General features: G+C 38.4%; 1 protein-coding gene and 1 long non-coding RNA gene across 5 annotated transcripts in view; both read right to left on the bottom strand.

Moving 5' to 3' along the window:
• The window catches only part of raraa (retinoic acid receptor, alpha a), a 197,207-nt gene that overhangs the window by 50,025 nt on the left and 130,345 nt on the right, over nucleotides 1–16,837 (bottom strand). The window lies entirely within an intron of this gene.
• Nucleotides 3,400–14,030, bottom strand: LOC309485458. Its single transcript, XR_014201201.1, has 5 exons — nucleotides 12,086–14,030; nucleotides 10,424–12,055; nucleotides 7,293–10,272; nucleotides 5,944–7,225; nucleotides 3,400–5,837 (listed from the first exon to the last, which is right to left on the bottom strand). It is a non-coding gene; the product is annotated as an uncharacterized lncRNA (long non-coding RNA).

The raw sequence follows: 16,837 nt of genomic DNA, 5'->3' as shown, positions 1-16,837 counted from the left end.
CACAAAGGTTTAGACAAAAAACCTTTCACAATGCACACACACACTGCTGACCTCTCACCATTAGATGTGTGACACAAAAGCACATCATTTATCTACTCATCCTCATGAAAACACGCTCTGTGTTCCCACACACACTCTCGCTCTGACAACATGATGAACACACTCTCTTTATAATTTTCACCATGTTGTGTAATGTCTGGAGTGTGAATGTGGAGGAAAAAATGATAGAGCATAATCTCCTGTCAAACTACCATGAACTAACGTTTCTCTTAAAACCAAGATAACCATTTTAACCATTTTAGTTTGCTTCTACAAGTCTTTGAGCTCTTTTATTAAAGGAGAACTCGGTAACTCTAGCGAACTCTAGTCACTTCTTCGCTGATTTTCCCTTTTGTTGTCGCATGTTTTCCCCACGAGCTCCCCCTACAGCTGTGGGGGGGGCGTATATTTCACAACACAGTCGTAAAAAACTCACTTGCGGCGGCCTCCTCCCCCTCTCTACCGCTGCTCATGTGCGTTTGTTTTGATCGGAGCAAGCCAACTGTATCGTGTGGAGCTATGTCTACCGAGCATAGACTGTAAAAAATAGCTACCGAGGTGGGTAATCTGGTAATACATCATACATGCGTGTGTGTTTATGTCGAATTGCCGTAAAGCAATTTGTGTTTCGCGCTCGTTCTCGTTCTAGTTCTCGCTTCTCACGAGACTTCCAATTTCACTTTGCCGGGACGGCAGTGCGCAAGTTGCAAGGTTGGTTTTCCGCCTGGGAACGCTGGGGGGAGCGGGGAAAGTCACCAATATCACCAGAACAGGTTGTTTAACCATCCAAATGATTTCTAGACAGTTTTATTAAGTTAAAAAAGTTACCAAGTTCTCCTTTAAGTGTCTTGACTCTAAGCACCCTGCATTGCAAGTGTGATACTGTACCAGGTGAGCAACCAAGCAAGTTTACTACGTCGGACAATCCGTTCATATGTGATGCAAATGTCTGCGTTATATTACAAATTATGCACAACGGTAAAAGTGTTTTGAGATCATAACATAAGAAACCACACGAAATTAAGTCTTTATTATTCAATTATCTGTCCCTGTAATCATAATTTGTGTAAAAGGAATAAAAGTTATTGTTTTTTTACAGCGTCTAGCATTGAAAACTGCAGTGAATTGTATGTATAGGAACGTTCTGGGAACGTTCTTATTCTCTCTCTCTCTCTCTCTCACACACACACGTAGGTTTTCATGTTTAATGGGAACGTTCATAGGCAATGATTTTTATACTGTACAAACTGTATATTCTATCCCCTAACCCTACCCATCAGAAAACTTTCTGCATTTCCGTAAGCTCCAAATCACTTAGTAAGCTGTTTTCCTCATGGGGACCAAAAAAATAAATAAAAATTGCATCCTCTGGAAAAACCACCACACTAAATCAAACCAGCACAATAATTACGTTAATCAATTTTTAACCCGCCTCCTGTTTTCCATTCCCTTGTTCCCTTCTCTTCTTCTGTCATCCCTAATTCATCCCCTTTGGCTGGAGATAGAAAGATGGCAGGAGCAAAAGAGAGAGATTGCTTGGACAGCTCCACTTGCATAAATTATTTCCAAGAGTGTGATCTAATGGTAGCTTGAAAAATCTTGCTCACTAAATGTGTTTATTTCTATTATTGCTAGCTACTTTCTCAATTTATAATTTTTTTTTTGTAAAAGCATTTAGCAATTAGGTAGCAAATAATGCAATTAGGTCACCTTTCCTCACCTTTTCCTTTCCTTTCTTCCCCCCAAACTTCTTGTAGATTATTTCAGTCTTAGGTGTGCTATACATGCATATATATATATGAAGAGTTCAGATGCAAAAGCCTCTAAGTGCCATCTGACATTTTCTAGAATGATCCTTTTTATCAATCTCGTATATTTAAGTTCAATAATTTCACTTAAATGGCAATGCAAATGACCTATTAATTGTCATTTAAGTGAAATTACTTAACTTAAATATACAAGCTTTATAAAAATGATCATTCTAGAAGAAAATTTCAGATGGCACTTCATATATATATATATATATATATATATATATATATATATATTGGAAAATATAGATATAATATATATTGGGAATATAATATTATATCCCAATATAATATTGGAAAATATATATATACACTGACCCGACAGTAAATGACCCAACTACCACACACACGGTCAGAAGCTTCTGACTTCTGAGGACACAATAATGAATCTAATCGGAAACGATAAAGATGTTTGTAATTTATAAACACTATAATGTCAGAGTGACTTTTTGATATACTTCCTGTCTTGGTCACTTAGTAATATTATTGTCACAATATATGATATACACAATATATGCGGTAAAATAAAAGCAGTAAAAAGAAAAATCCATAGCATGATATAAAAAAATATAAATTACTAAGTGACAGAGACATGGAGTATATCAAAAGTCACACTGACATTATAGTGTTTATAAATTACAAACATCTTGCATTACAATTAACGATCATTTGCGATCATTGTTTGCATCGTTTGTGATTAGATTCATTATGGGTGTGGTGTCCTCAGAAGTCAGAAGCTTCTATTGACAGTGTGTATGTATGTGTGTGTGTGTGTGCGCGCACGCATGTGGTAGAGTCTATATATATGTAACCCTTTTCGTCTGTGTGCTCCCCCAAATGCTCTGCGTTGTGTTTGGATGATGGTTGAATGAGGAGGACACAAATATCGTTGTCGTCACAGCAGTGAAGCTTATTTATTGGGCTCTTCTGCATCAGCCACTTTTCACAAGGAAAATAGAACTATTAGTTACTAATATCAAAAATAAAAATGCATACAATATCACAAAACGAAACAATACAGTTCTAGCTGCAGTTATATTAAACCTTCAATAACAGGGGTTCTCAAAGACTGGACAAATAACTTTCCACATATGACAATTAATGTTAAATGTCACATGCATCCAACATACAAAGACTATAACCCAAAATACTCAGATAAATGTTAAACACAATACAATATACAGAAAAATATACCCCATCACATGGAAGGTAAAACCCATTAAATAATATCAGAAATATACAAAACCATCCGTCGCAAATAACTGCGCAAATATGTTAGTTAACATCTTTAACAGCAATATATTTATTCAAATAACATGGGATGACCAATATAATTAAAGAAATGTAATAGATGTAACAGAGAACATCTTACCTTTTCACAAGGAAAAATAGAACTGAATTAACAACAGCTCCACCCATGTGAAGAAGGGCTCACTCACACAGTGAAACACTCATAGAACACAGCGCCCCCCTAAGGCTGGGAGAAACATATTACATCTTCCCTACATCTATATACACAATATATATGAAATGAAGACCCAAAACAGTACCAAAAATGTTATAGTACAATGCAAACAAAAAATTCTTATTTATTTGTTATATTTATTAAGTCAAATATTAGCATTCTTTTATAAACTAATCTATATTTAATGTAGTTTTTGTTTTACCTTATGTAGTTTTTTTTTCATGTTTTTTGTCCTTGTTGGCATTAGCCTATTCTTGCTTTTACCATGCAGGTGACATTTCTTAATATTTTACAAAATGGACACAAACTTTTGCTATCCAAACTGAAAAACACATCGTTTTAGTGTGTATCCCTTTAAATGCAAATGAACTGCTGCTGCCGGCACAGAGGGCGGAGCTTCACGAGCTCGCGCTTCAGTGGCAGGACAATATCATCTTATGGAATGATAATATTAAAACAGAAACTCTCAGTGGCAGTGTTCATTTCGACCCGGAGTTGGACAATAATGCATACTGAGTCATATCCTGTATGGAAATAGAGCAAGTATAGTCTAGTTTAATTACGGTTATAACTTGCTTTTATTAGTACAAGCCTGTTGTAGCGGACCGCGTTACAAATGATGGGCAAAAATATACTGATGAGTTCAATTAAGTTTATTGTACATCACATCACACAAAAGATGAAGTGTTAGTTTTACTCCAGAGAATCACTGTAAGATCTAAATAAACACAGTATAAGTGTGCATTAAAGTCTTATCCATAAACTATCTTTCTCTCCCTTTCAATATCATCAAAATACACAACGAAGTACACAAAACACTCGTTACAACAGTAAACAAATATATACACACCTTTTCAGTGGGAGCTTAATAAACTGGTAAACTTTATATCCGTAAAACGACTCGATGAGCTGTCTCTCACTTTCATTTCTGCCGTGATCAGTAACGTTAGGCCTATCGCTCCGGAGACTATAGGCTGGGTCACAAACAGTTGGTACTGATCCGTACTGTTCATTCTTACATCCAACAACAAAACATCTGCTCCAGCGTCGAAACAATGTTGGACTGTGTTTAGCTCACTCAGGGCGGGCCTATGCTAAAACTGCAGTGTCAGTCAAAAGGTCGTGGGCGGGGCTTGTGCAAAACTACGTCACATTTCCCCGACTCTGAGAACGGCTTGTTCTAAGACAGTGCTTATAATATATGGGGATTTTTTAAAAAAAGCACTGGGTGGATTTTTATCATCATTATAGGGTGGATGTGTACACACACTGCCAACACACATTTATGGTCAAACGCCATGTAAAAGTGAATTTTGCATAATAGGTGCCCTTTAAATAAAGACATTTAGTATGTTTATTTAGCTTCTTTTTTTTTTTTTTTTTGTCCCAACAGTTTAAGTCTTGGCAGTTTAATTCTTCTGGGAAGAAAAAAGCCTCACACATACATACAGTGAGTAAAAACACACTACAAGGACGTTCTCATAATCACACACACAGACGGTCTCTGTGAGACCCATCACATGCTGCTGCCTTTGTTTAATTTATCTACTGACAGAATTCCCTCTCTCCTCTCCTCCTGTCTTCCCCATAGTCCCCAATCTCCTCTTTACCCACACATACTCCTCTTCTGTCTTTATCTCTTTCTTTGCAGTTGAACTTTCTTTCAGTTCATCTTCAAGGGGTCATTATAGTTTACTTTTGTAATTTTATTTCTTCCACTGTGGTCCACTAATAATTGTAACGTTAGTTTCTTCCACAAACTCTTTTCGACTCATTGTTCTTTAGAAATAAACAGCCTATTTTGATAATGTTTACTTAAGAAATGCAAACTGGCTCTGCATTGAAATAAACATAATTAAAAACGAATGGTATTTAATGGAAAAAAGGTTATTTATCAAAATAAGCGCACATGATTTCTTATAAACAAGGTCTCTTTAAAAATCGTACATTTCTTCCTTTTAATGATTTAGAACGGAGTTACTCTGTTCGTCCTCTAAGAACTCCACATCTAGACATGTTAGTGATTTAACCTTTTCCCGCTAAAGCTGGAAGGAATAATATCTGTTTGATTTGTGGTTTCATTTTTCAATCTAATAAATTAGAGGCTTACAGAAAATAAATTATCCTTCCTAACAGTGCCCACAGCGTTTGAAGTCCCATAAGAGACTGGGAAAGTTGAAGTGGAGCTCTGTGAGTGAGAGAGGGGAAAAAAAAATGCATTCATACTGCTTATATGTGTGTTATACTGTATGTAAAAACCCAACTAGAGAGAAAATGTATTACTTATTAAAGCACACACAAATATGAAATAGCTACAAACACAAAAATGATATACAAACCCTTCTACAATATAACCTCTTGCTACAAGGGGATGGGAGGAGGGAGAGAAGGAATGAATGAAGAGGAGGAACCGAAGGACAGAGAGATGGCCGATGAGGAGCGGAGGGTCAATTAGATCCAGCAGTGAGCAGCCTCATGCGGATGAAGGAAAATTAGCTATGTCTACACTGTCTGTGCACCGTCTACACACACACACACACACACACACACACACACACACACACACACACACACACACACACACACACACACACACACACACACACACACACACACACACACACACACACACACACACACACACACATACACATCTATCAGCACTCACATACTCAAAGCTGCTTTCAATTAGCAAGACATATAGCATGTGCAGAACCGAGCGAGAAATATAGATGCAGAACACCGCCTGACAGTGAATAGAGAAATCCATTGTTCATGTTGCAGGCACTGAAAACCTTCAAAGTCCAAAGAGCTTTTTACACATTATCAAAACACCTTTCTGTTTGCAAACAGTTTCTTTTTGGAGTGAAAATATAACTCCTAAACATGAGCTCAGAAAACTCAGGGCACCATCATCAAACCAAATCCAAACCATCATCAAACTAAATCCACCGTATCAAGTCCAAACAAAGCCCAACAATACAACATACTTGTGTTATCCGTCCACACACACATAATGGCAGCTGGATTCTCTTCTACTCAAACACATACACACAAAAATACACACACATTCACACTCACTCACTAATTAAAGCAATATTGCCATAAATCAAACCAGATGACTCGTTTTGCGGCCGCACTGTGTAAATGCTTCAATTATCTAAACGATTTGGAATAACACACTTTACACACACTCACACAACCCTGACTTTATCTATTTTTGATTTAAAGGCTGTGACCATTGACCAAACATCCACAAACTGCCATTTATTTAATACTGTCAATACTATCAGATTTCATTCCACAAAGAATTCCTATTATAATTACTGTAAAACAAATCTTTTTAAGGTTCTGATTTTGATGCCATAACAAAAATAGACTGACATGCAATGAAGTGGCAGCTCAAACAAAACAATACTTTGCTGAATTCCCATGAGAAAACATGTGAGGATAGCTCAATTGCTTACTACAGGTGTGTCCAATTCTGCTCCTGGAGAGCAGCCATCCTGCAGACTTCATTTCCAAACCTGCTCCAACACACCTGTCTGTAATTTGCAAGTCTGTACACCTTGATAAGCTGGTTCACGTTTGCTCGATTGGGATTGGAGCTGAACTCGGTAGCTCTCCAGGAGCAGGGTTTAGTTCCAACCTGGAAGTTTATAGTGATCCTGAAGACCTAGGGACAGGGGTGTCCAGTCCTGATCCTGGAGGGCCAACTTTCTGCAGAGTTTGGATCAACTTGCAAATTTGGATCAAGACAAAGTAGGTTTGGATCAACCTCCAAAGAGCTCCCAAGATCTATAGGTTGTGAATCAGTATACTGCGTACACAAATGTGGGCACTGGTAAGGTCCCTGGTTCACTTCATATTGGGACACTGTGGACCTGGGTGATTTCTGTGGTCGTGGCTCCTAAACGGTGGTCCTACGTCATACAGTGAGAGAGATTCAAAGATGGCCATTGTCACGGTCTTGCGACCAAAGATTTTCTGAAAGTGTCAGAAATTTAGCATTATCATCTCACAATGTGTTTGCTGCTAAGACCTACGTCTACTGAATAGCCAATAAAAATGCAACATGAAATTGTGTATTGATCAACACAACATGGCGCTAAAACTTAAAACTACTTACCTAAAGCTCCATTTGCAAAACTGGCATGCTAAGTTGGTCTCTTTTCCCTAGCCATGACCGCGTCCATATTCGCCTCAGTCGCTTCCTCCTGTTTTTTTCAGAGCACATAAAAACTGTAATTGCCAAAGTGCGATTCATCTTGCTCTATTTGTTTACCACTAGCGCGTACTGATGACGTTTTATTCTTCTATAGTAACTTGTGTTGTAGCCTACGATTCAATATGTGTCATCATTGTACAGTCTACATGCATGTCGTACTCAAGTTTATAAGATCCATGTCGTATAGTGTGATCCCTGGGCAACTTGTTAAGATACACGGTATCATAAACATCAAGTACCAGCAGATATTAAAGCAACACCTGAATGTCCCTTTTGGGAAGCTTAAACTGGGCTGTGGTTGGATCTTCCAGCACATCTCAAAATAAACAATAGAACAGTTCCCTAACCACAGAATGAAGGTTTTGCCATTGACATAGCAGTCCCCTCACCCAAACCCCATAAAAAACCTGTGGGATGAGCTGAAGAAAACAGTCGACAAGCATGGATGGATCTGGAGAGATTCTGTTAGGAGAAATGGTTTTAGACCTCTTGACAAATGTTCATCAATCTTATTATGCATTAGGAGAAGTTCCAGAGTTGTTATCTTGGCAAAGGGAGGTTGCACAAAGTATTAAATGAAGGGGTGGCAATAATTGTAAAATACACATATTTCAGAATTTTTTTTTTATTTTATGATAAGAATTTTTTTCTTTCAACTATTTAGGTTAGATTTTTGTGAATATTTTGAATGAACCCTAATAATAGTTTCTAATAAGGGTTCAATAGATGTCAACAAAATAGCTAACCAAAACCACATGATAGTTTTGGCATGTACTATTAAACTCTCTTGTAGCTTTGAGTATGCTGTACTAACTTAACTATTAGCAATATCTGAAACAGTATCAAGATAAAATCATTTTTGTGATCTTATCAAATAAGCCCAAGCACAATCAATTTTTTGTTGAGTTGTTTCAAGGCCTTTAAATGAAAAAGCCTGCAGATGTCTTTTGCAGATTCACAACAGATGTTTTACTTTCCATTATGTAATTATTACAAATGCTTAGAGGACAGTCAGTGTTAGGCCAGAAACATATTTTACACAAGTACACAAACGCAAAATCGAATGCTAGTGCACTCACTATACATAAAATGCAGCCATATGTAACGTTACTGTGGCAGTAACAAATCTCATTCAGAAAGCTAGCTATAAACAAGTTGACAGTTTAACTATGACTAACGTGTTCAGCAAAACTCTCTTCATACTGGTGCTTTGCCATGACAGTAATTGATCTGAAAGAGAAAGATTTTGTGCTAGTGTCCGCTAATAGTGCCACTTGTGTCACCTGTGTCAACATTACAAATGAGCACTATGATACATGTTGGGACATAATGACACATAAACTCTAGCTCGACAGATCTGTGCAAACATCAATGTTCCCAGCATCCACACACGGACTGTTTGCTTTGGCCCCTTTCTGAAAGTTTTAACTCCATCTCTCTTTCTTTCTCTCATTCTTTCTCAAATTTTTCAGAAGATCCTCACTTGGGAGGAAGGTGTGGACAAAAAGTGAATGCAGAGAAAGATCATGCTGATAGTTAGAACTCTCTCCTCTGGCGGTTGATTCTTCAGTAAAGGGTGCTGGAGATTTAGAGTGCCTCGAAGCTCTCGTCTCTCACTCCTGCATCTCGCTGCCTGTCTCTGAAGGGAATGGCCAAATGATGGATGAGAGAAGAGAGATACAGAAAATTGATTGTTTGGCAGGTTTACGAGAGCCTCAGAGTGATCCTTCACCTGATCTTCACCATTCAGGAGTGGCCTTACACAGAGATGGAAACTCAAACCCAGAGATGATGAGTTGACTTACACACACCAAAGACAAATTTACAAGAGAACTCTAAGATGGATGGTGATTCCATTCATTCTACGCACCAGTGTTGACCACTGGTTTTACAATGAATGGGGGAAAGTTGAAGGCCCAATATGTCGGCTCTAGTAAAGTAAATCACACCTTTCCAACAAAAGAAGCAATCAGCGCTCAGCAAATTAACTGCCTGGTCTTCACCTGAACCTCCTTACATGAAACTTACTAAAGCTGCGTTTCCACCAAAATTACCCGGAACAATTTGTCCCAGGAACTCTCTAGCCTAGGATGAAATTAACTGCATGTAAAATCAATATCTCACCAGAGGATGATAAAACAACTCCAAAAACAGCATTACCATATTCATTTATTTCAAACCAGTTTGGTTTTATTTATTTCATGGTACATGTACAAATGTTGTTGAAGCCCTTTATTTGCGCACTTGGCCATTGACTTTGGTTGAATTCATTTTCAATTGTTAAATGTGCATGCTATCACTATTGTCGACAATATTTCATGCTCCTGACTGCAATAACACACCTTTTACTATGTGCATTTTTTTTTAATCAGTGACCGACTGTTGGATTTTGACATGTGTGAGTTCCCAAATGAATATGAAAAGTCTTTAAAAGCGGCAACTTTCAGTTTTGAACTTTCATCATCAAGTTTGATCGCATTGAAAGGAGCTCTTTTCATAATTCCTGTTATTGAACAAACTTATGATTATTACTAATGATTATGCCTTTATTAGGCATTTTTATTAGGTATTTATAAGGCAAGCTATAATCAAATAATTCAATAAATCATATGTTTAACCTTATATTGTGTTACCTTTACTTCATTAATGTGTTAAATTGATAAATATGCAAGCAAAAACAATGCTTGTCCCCAAAACACTGCTTCATACAGACAGCTGGCCTACTCACACTCAACCCTGCATGACCATGCTGGTGAACCAGCTTCACCAGCTCCGTTTTACTTGAGAACAGCATGAATATGCTGGTCCACCAACTAGACCAGCACTATAGCAGCATAAACCAGCCTGGACCAGCACTAACCAGCATACACCAGCCTAGACCAGCATGAAATCCATGCTGGTTTACGCTGGATTTTTCAGCAGGGTAGTGCTCCTCGTGTATATTAAAGTTTAAACATGGACAAGGAGAGACTGTGGAACTTTAGAATCACATATTAAATGGCAAATCCCTCAAGTTCCACAAGTAAACCATATAAAACAGCATCTGGTGAAGCATCATGGAAGTCATGGAAATATGTGTATGTAGTTTTAAGCTCTTCAGTGTGTTGCAACAGCAAACTTTGATCACAAGTTCTGTTGTTATTCTGTTGTTATCAACACAGTTAAATGATTCAGTGTTTCCCCAAACTATAGTTCCAACAAACATTCACAAACAGCATTGCAAACTTGTGTAGTTGGAACTCTCGACCTGTGGTTAGAAGCATAGTTTCTTGTTAATATGATGTGGACTAACATTGATTATGCTCTTGGGCACAATAAGCAAGCTAACATGCAGGACATTACATGCAGTACAGTACATGTCATTCATATTTGAATGTATTTTATGTGCATGTGCATAAATGAACACAGAGTAAGGAGGAACCCACAATGAATCAAGCGTAAAATAAAGGAAAATAATGGGAAACAAAAACAGTGAAGTAGTCCTCAGATGCCATGTTTGTTACAGCAGCATTTCTGAGAAATTACATTGGTGAGAAAGCTGCTGAATGAACAAACTACATCTATATGGGCATTGAATTGCATACTGCATAATGAAATTAATGATCAGCCTTTTGTTGTTTGCGTAAATTAACTATAGTAATTTGACTTTAATTGCAATCTATTCATTGGCAGAAGTCATTACTCCACCACCTGCGTGTTGTCACGTGCATGTTCTGTTTTGGTAAATTCTAGTTCCTATACCCGTTTCATTTGTTCCCATTTTCCTGCCAGTATTTAGTTTCCTTGGTTACAGACTGTTTTTGTTCAATTCTACATCGTCGTGCGATCTCTACTGCCACAGTACATGATACACCGAAACAAAAGAAAATAAAGGATGGACATTCCTGCAGTCCTTCTTCTCCTACTGGAAAAGGAGGAGTATTCCCTCGAGGACCACACAAGGGATTTCATTTATTACACTAGCCTCAACAAGTAGTCCAAGGAAATCCTGCCCGTGTAAGGTCTACAAGGGAGCTTTGCAGAATAACTTGAGTGGGTGGTGGTGAGATGTATTCCCCCTACACCATCTGTGCTGCAGAAGAAGACGTCACTAGCCCCACTCTGGACTCAGAGCCCAGCCAACCATCCAACATGCCCATCATGGACATTCTGCCAGAATCCGAGCCCGCCTCGATGCCAGTGACAGAGCCGACGCCTGAGCACAACATCGCCCCGGAGCCCGAGCCTAACAGTTTTTCTGACCAGGTGCTAGAGCCGGAAACACCATCCGTGCCAGTGGGTATCCTCGTGGAGTTAAAGGGAATGGATTGGAACCCCGTCCATACTCTTACCGCTGAGGGTGTAGTCTCTGTAAAGTTATTTGAGGATTTAAATCACTCTCCCCGCCCAGCTCCAAGTCTCCTGCATCTCTGCTGGCTGACCAGCTCCAAGTCTCCTTCTTCAGTGATGGTACCACCCAGCCTCCCTCTCCTGCCTCCTCTACCTAAGCCAGCCAGTTCCTCTGCTGGCTCCCTTCAGTCATTCGTCTTCTCCTCTGTTAACTCCACTCTGCTGCTCGGATCCAGCTCCCAGTCTCCAGCTCCACATAGGCACGTGAATCCCCGGTCTCTGCCTCGGGCCACCGAGCCCGTCAGTCCACCTCAGCCAAACGACCAGTCGGCTCCACCATGGCTCCTTCCTCCCTCAACTTCCCCATGGATTGTTCTGCTTTCCCCTCCTTGGTTACGTCCCTCCCCAGATCCACGTCTTCCACCTGAACCCCTTCCCGCCTCTGTTGAACTGTTTTTTCTATGGCACAAGGATGCATCTTCCGGAAGGGGGGACTAATGTCACATGTATGTTCTGTTTTGGTATAGTTCTAGTTGCCTATGTTCCCATTTTCCCACCACTAGTTAGTTTCCTTGGTTACTGATAGCCAACTATGTTAAATTTGGTTGTTTTGCTATGCTTTCTCCTGTGATCTCTTGCGTGTTCTTTGTGGGGATTTTTGATTAAAAACTGTTTTTGTTATATTCTGTTAAACTGTTGTGAGTATCGTCGTCAGATCTCTACAGCCACAGTATGTGACACGTTTCACATCATTAACGACAGTCCTATATTGTTGAACTAACTTGATTCAAATGACGGAGGTGCGATCATGTTACTGTTATTTCAGAAAATGTGACTAGCTAGTTTATTTCTCATTGATGAATTGTACTGTGGTGGTTAAGCAGCGAGTTATGCTGTTGTACTGGAAATGCACCCCTGATGGGCTGTTTTCTTTTTAATCGATTGTGTCATGTCATGCTCCGTTTTTTTTTTTTTTTTTTTTTTTGCATTTGGTGTGAATAGACAAATTGCTTGTTGCTGAAATCTTGTCTAATTGTGCTTAATTAAGGAATGATTTAAGTGAAGTCAGCAATTTAATCCAAAGACATACAGATCAGGTTACAGATTTTGTACTATATTTATACATTACATTTATTCATATGACAGATGATAAAGCAATTTACAGTGCATTCAAGCTGAAAATACATATATTTTCAATACTTCTCAAATATATCTTTGGACTCAAAAAAAGTGTCATGTCATTACATCCAGACTCACGTCATTGAGAGTCAGGTCAGATCTTCTTAGGGCCAGAAGTCAGAGAAGTCTTAAGATAAAAGTTTCAGATGATTTAGATCAACTGCAGTAGCACAGAGGCAAAAATAATGTTGGACACTGTACTACACCCCAAATAAACCAGATCAGCACTCATACTTCCTGCTGTAGCATCACGGCTGTATCTGATTTTAGTACAGTGAAGTTTGTGACAGTGTCTATGCTATATTTACATCCAAATTCCCACAAGGCATGCTTCTCTCTCTCTGTGTGTGTGTGTGTGTGTGTGTGTGTGTGTGTGTGTGTGTGTGTGTGTGTGTGTGTGTGTGTGTGTGTGTGAGAGAGAGAGAGAGTGAGAGTGAGAGTGAGAGTGAGAGAGAGAGAGAGAGAGAGAGAGAGAGAGAGAGAGAGCAAGCAAGCAAGCAAACTTTATTTATAAAGCACTTTACAACGACCGAAGTAGCCCAAAGTGCTGTACAAAACAAACCATAACACAACACAGCTAATGCAATATAAAATACATAGTGAAGTAAGTTAAAATTAAAACATATAAAACAAACAATAACATACAAAATGTCAACTCCCGGTGTTAAAGGCCAAGGAAAATAGATGAGTTTTTAAAAGAGATTTAAAATGAATAAGTGAAGTGGCCTGTTTTACCGGCTGAGGCAGGTCATTCCACAATTTTGGAGCTGCCACAGCAAAGGCGCGATCCCCTCTGAGTTTACGTTTTGTTTTGGGCACGTGAAGGAGCAGTTTATCGGCTGACCTAAGAGAGCGAGTGGGTGTGTGAAGATGTATTAACTCAGAAATATAAGACGGGGCAAGACCATTTAATGATTTGAAAACAAATAAAAGAACTTTAAAATTAATCCTGTACTGTACAGGCAGCCAGTGAAGCGACGCCAAGACGGGTGTAAGAGAGACCAGCGAGAGAGAGAGAGAGAGAGAGAGAGAGAAAGGACTCAACACTGAAAGTCATCCAGGATTACAGAAAGACAACACATTCTTTCACAGACAGGACAGAAGGGAAAGCATAGGGACATTTGCATAATCAGTGGTGGAAAAGCCTGTAGAGACGGATCAGTGTGTTTGTTTGTGTGTGTCTGGCTACTCTCAGCTTGCACATGATTAAAAACATTAGCGAAATTAAACTGTGAAGTTCTTCTCTTAAAAATATTTCTGATGAGCCTTTTATAACAATAAAATATAACAAACAATTTTTCATTAGCTTTTTGCATTGACATAGTAGGACTCAAATTACTATCAACAATATCAGTCTCCATGGCTACAAGTTTCAAATGTTCAAATGCTCAGAGAGCCTTACGAAATATTCTACGAAATTTGACCTGTATGAAAGTAAACGTTATTATTTATTTCCAGAGGTGTAAAAAAAAAAGTATAGAAAAAGTGTACCTAAGTATGACCATTATGTTAAAAGTATCAAACCAAAAATTTCAGTTTACATATTCAAAGTAAAAAGTTAATGTTTTCTTAGCTTTTGAAATTGACTAATGGAACAAAGTGTGAATTGTTTTCATTCAAATAATCCTAAAATAAAACAATTCTGAGTATCCTGACTAGAACACAAAAGATGTTAAAATAAAACCTGCTATATTCAAAAGCATTTTTGTGTACAGACTGATCTTGGACAGTGTCAACATTTTACATCTTTAGCTATGTCTACAATTAACCAATATTGCTTTGGGTCAAAGGCTTTGTGTTATGAAATTACCATAGTTCGAACCAGTAACATTTGAAAAGTAATGGATTTCATTGGTTGTAAATAAAAAATAAAATAAAAAATGAGTGAAAGAGAAATATGACTGTAAGCATGGCTTACAAAAAAATGGCTTAAAAAAGCAAGTATGCTGACATACAGTTGAGCAAAAAAAAAAAACTCAAGGAAGAAAATAATCCAAACGCCTCTTCTCCTGTTCCACATGTCTGAAATCCAGAAAATATGTAAAATATTCTGTAATCCAGAAAATATGTTGGTGCACCAATCATTAAGAGGATATTCAACTGTATAATTGATTTTATACTGTACAAATTGTATATTATATTATCTACCCAAAACCTATCAATCACAGAAATCTTTTTGCATTTTAACATATTCAAAAATCATCATTTAGCATTATTTACAAGCTTTTTTCCTCATGGGGACATACAAATATCCTAACAAGGTCAAGGATTTCGGTTATTGTCATCTTTGTGGAGACATTTATTCCCCATAACGTAAGGCTTACCTAAACACCACACACACACACACACACACACACACACACACACACACACACACACACACACACACACACACACACACACACACACACACACACACACACACACACACACACACACACACACACACACACACACACACACACACACACACACACACACACACACACACACACTGGACAAGGGCCAGGGTCTCATATACCTGACACTCTTTATGCAACTTGCTCACAGATGTGTGTGTGTGAGCATGAAATCAAATATGAGTGAAATATGAGTAATGTGAATATAAAGCAATGGGTATCAAGTTATACCATATGCCATCTACGAAAACAAGTCTACCATCCGTTTCTCGATGCTTCTGCACTTATTAATACAATACACACCCAGCAGCTGTTTAAAACCACTCTCCACAAATCACAGTACATTTAAAAATAAAAAAATAAAATCCGGATTCAATTTTAGACCAAAATGAACATTACACAATCCAAAAACAACACGCTTCTATAAATAAACAGAACAACAAAACAAACACATGCATGGGAGCTACTGTGACAGGCATGAGTTTCTCAATATTAATAAACTATCATGACTGTGTGAGTTCCCTTTCACGTTTAGTCTGGTTTCAACCACCCACACGGACCCTCTCTCAACAGGGACCACCAAGACGAGCAAAACCACCTGCTCCACTAACACAAACATACACATACCTTAAGGTGACCGCATTCACCACATCCACCTCGCCATTTATTTACACACAGAACAACCAAAAACAGCAAAATAACACACACACACACACACACACACACACACACACACACACACACACACACACACACACACACACACACACACACACACACACACACACACACACACACACACACACACACACACACACACACACACACACACACACACACACACACACACACAAAACGTCTTGCCACAGTTTTATGTTACAACATAAAACTTTTTGGTCTACTTTGAAACTGAACAACCTTTGATAGTAAAACTACATTTAGGAAACACATTTGAAAAACGAGTTGGCTTCTAATTAGTAACGCATGATTTTTCCAAATTTTCCAAAACCATTTCAGCGCAAATCCTTCCCTGCAGGTTAAGTTTAGGGTGTAGGGTAGGGTGTAGGGTTATTTGTTTTTGCATTATGATTAAAATAACCAATGACATTTTTAGAATCGACTGCGGAAAGTGATCATTCTGTGACAGTTAAACTATCAAAAAACACTTATCAAAAGGCTGAAACTAGCAAAAGACACTTGCATTGCGCCTGGCGCCGCATTGCGCCGGGTGTATGATAGGGCCCTTTCACACAAACTGACCACCAATTGCAACTTTCAGACATCATCTTTTTTAGCTTAACTGTCACAGAATGGAACGCACAGGATTGTGGGATATTATAGGCAGCGAAGGATACATCTATGCTGCCTTCAAAAATCGATCAGATGA

This window comes from Leuciscus leuciscus (genome assembly GCF_965113295.1).
Source record: "Leuciscus leuciscus genome assembly, chromosome: 21".
NCBI lineage: Eukaryota > Metazoa > Chordata > Actinopteri > Cypriniformes > Leuciscidae > Leuciscus > Leuciscus leuciscus.
The sequence above is the reverse complement of the archived record's forward strand: the minus strand, read 5'-3'. Positions and strand labels throughout refer to the sequence as shown.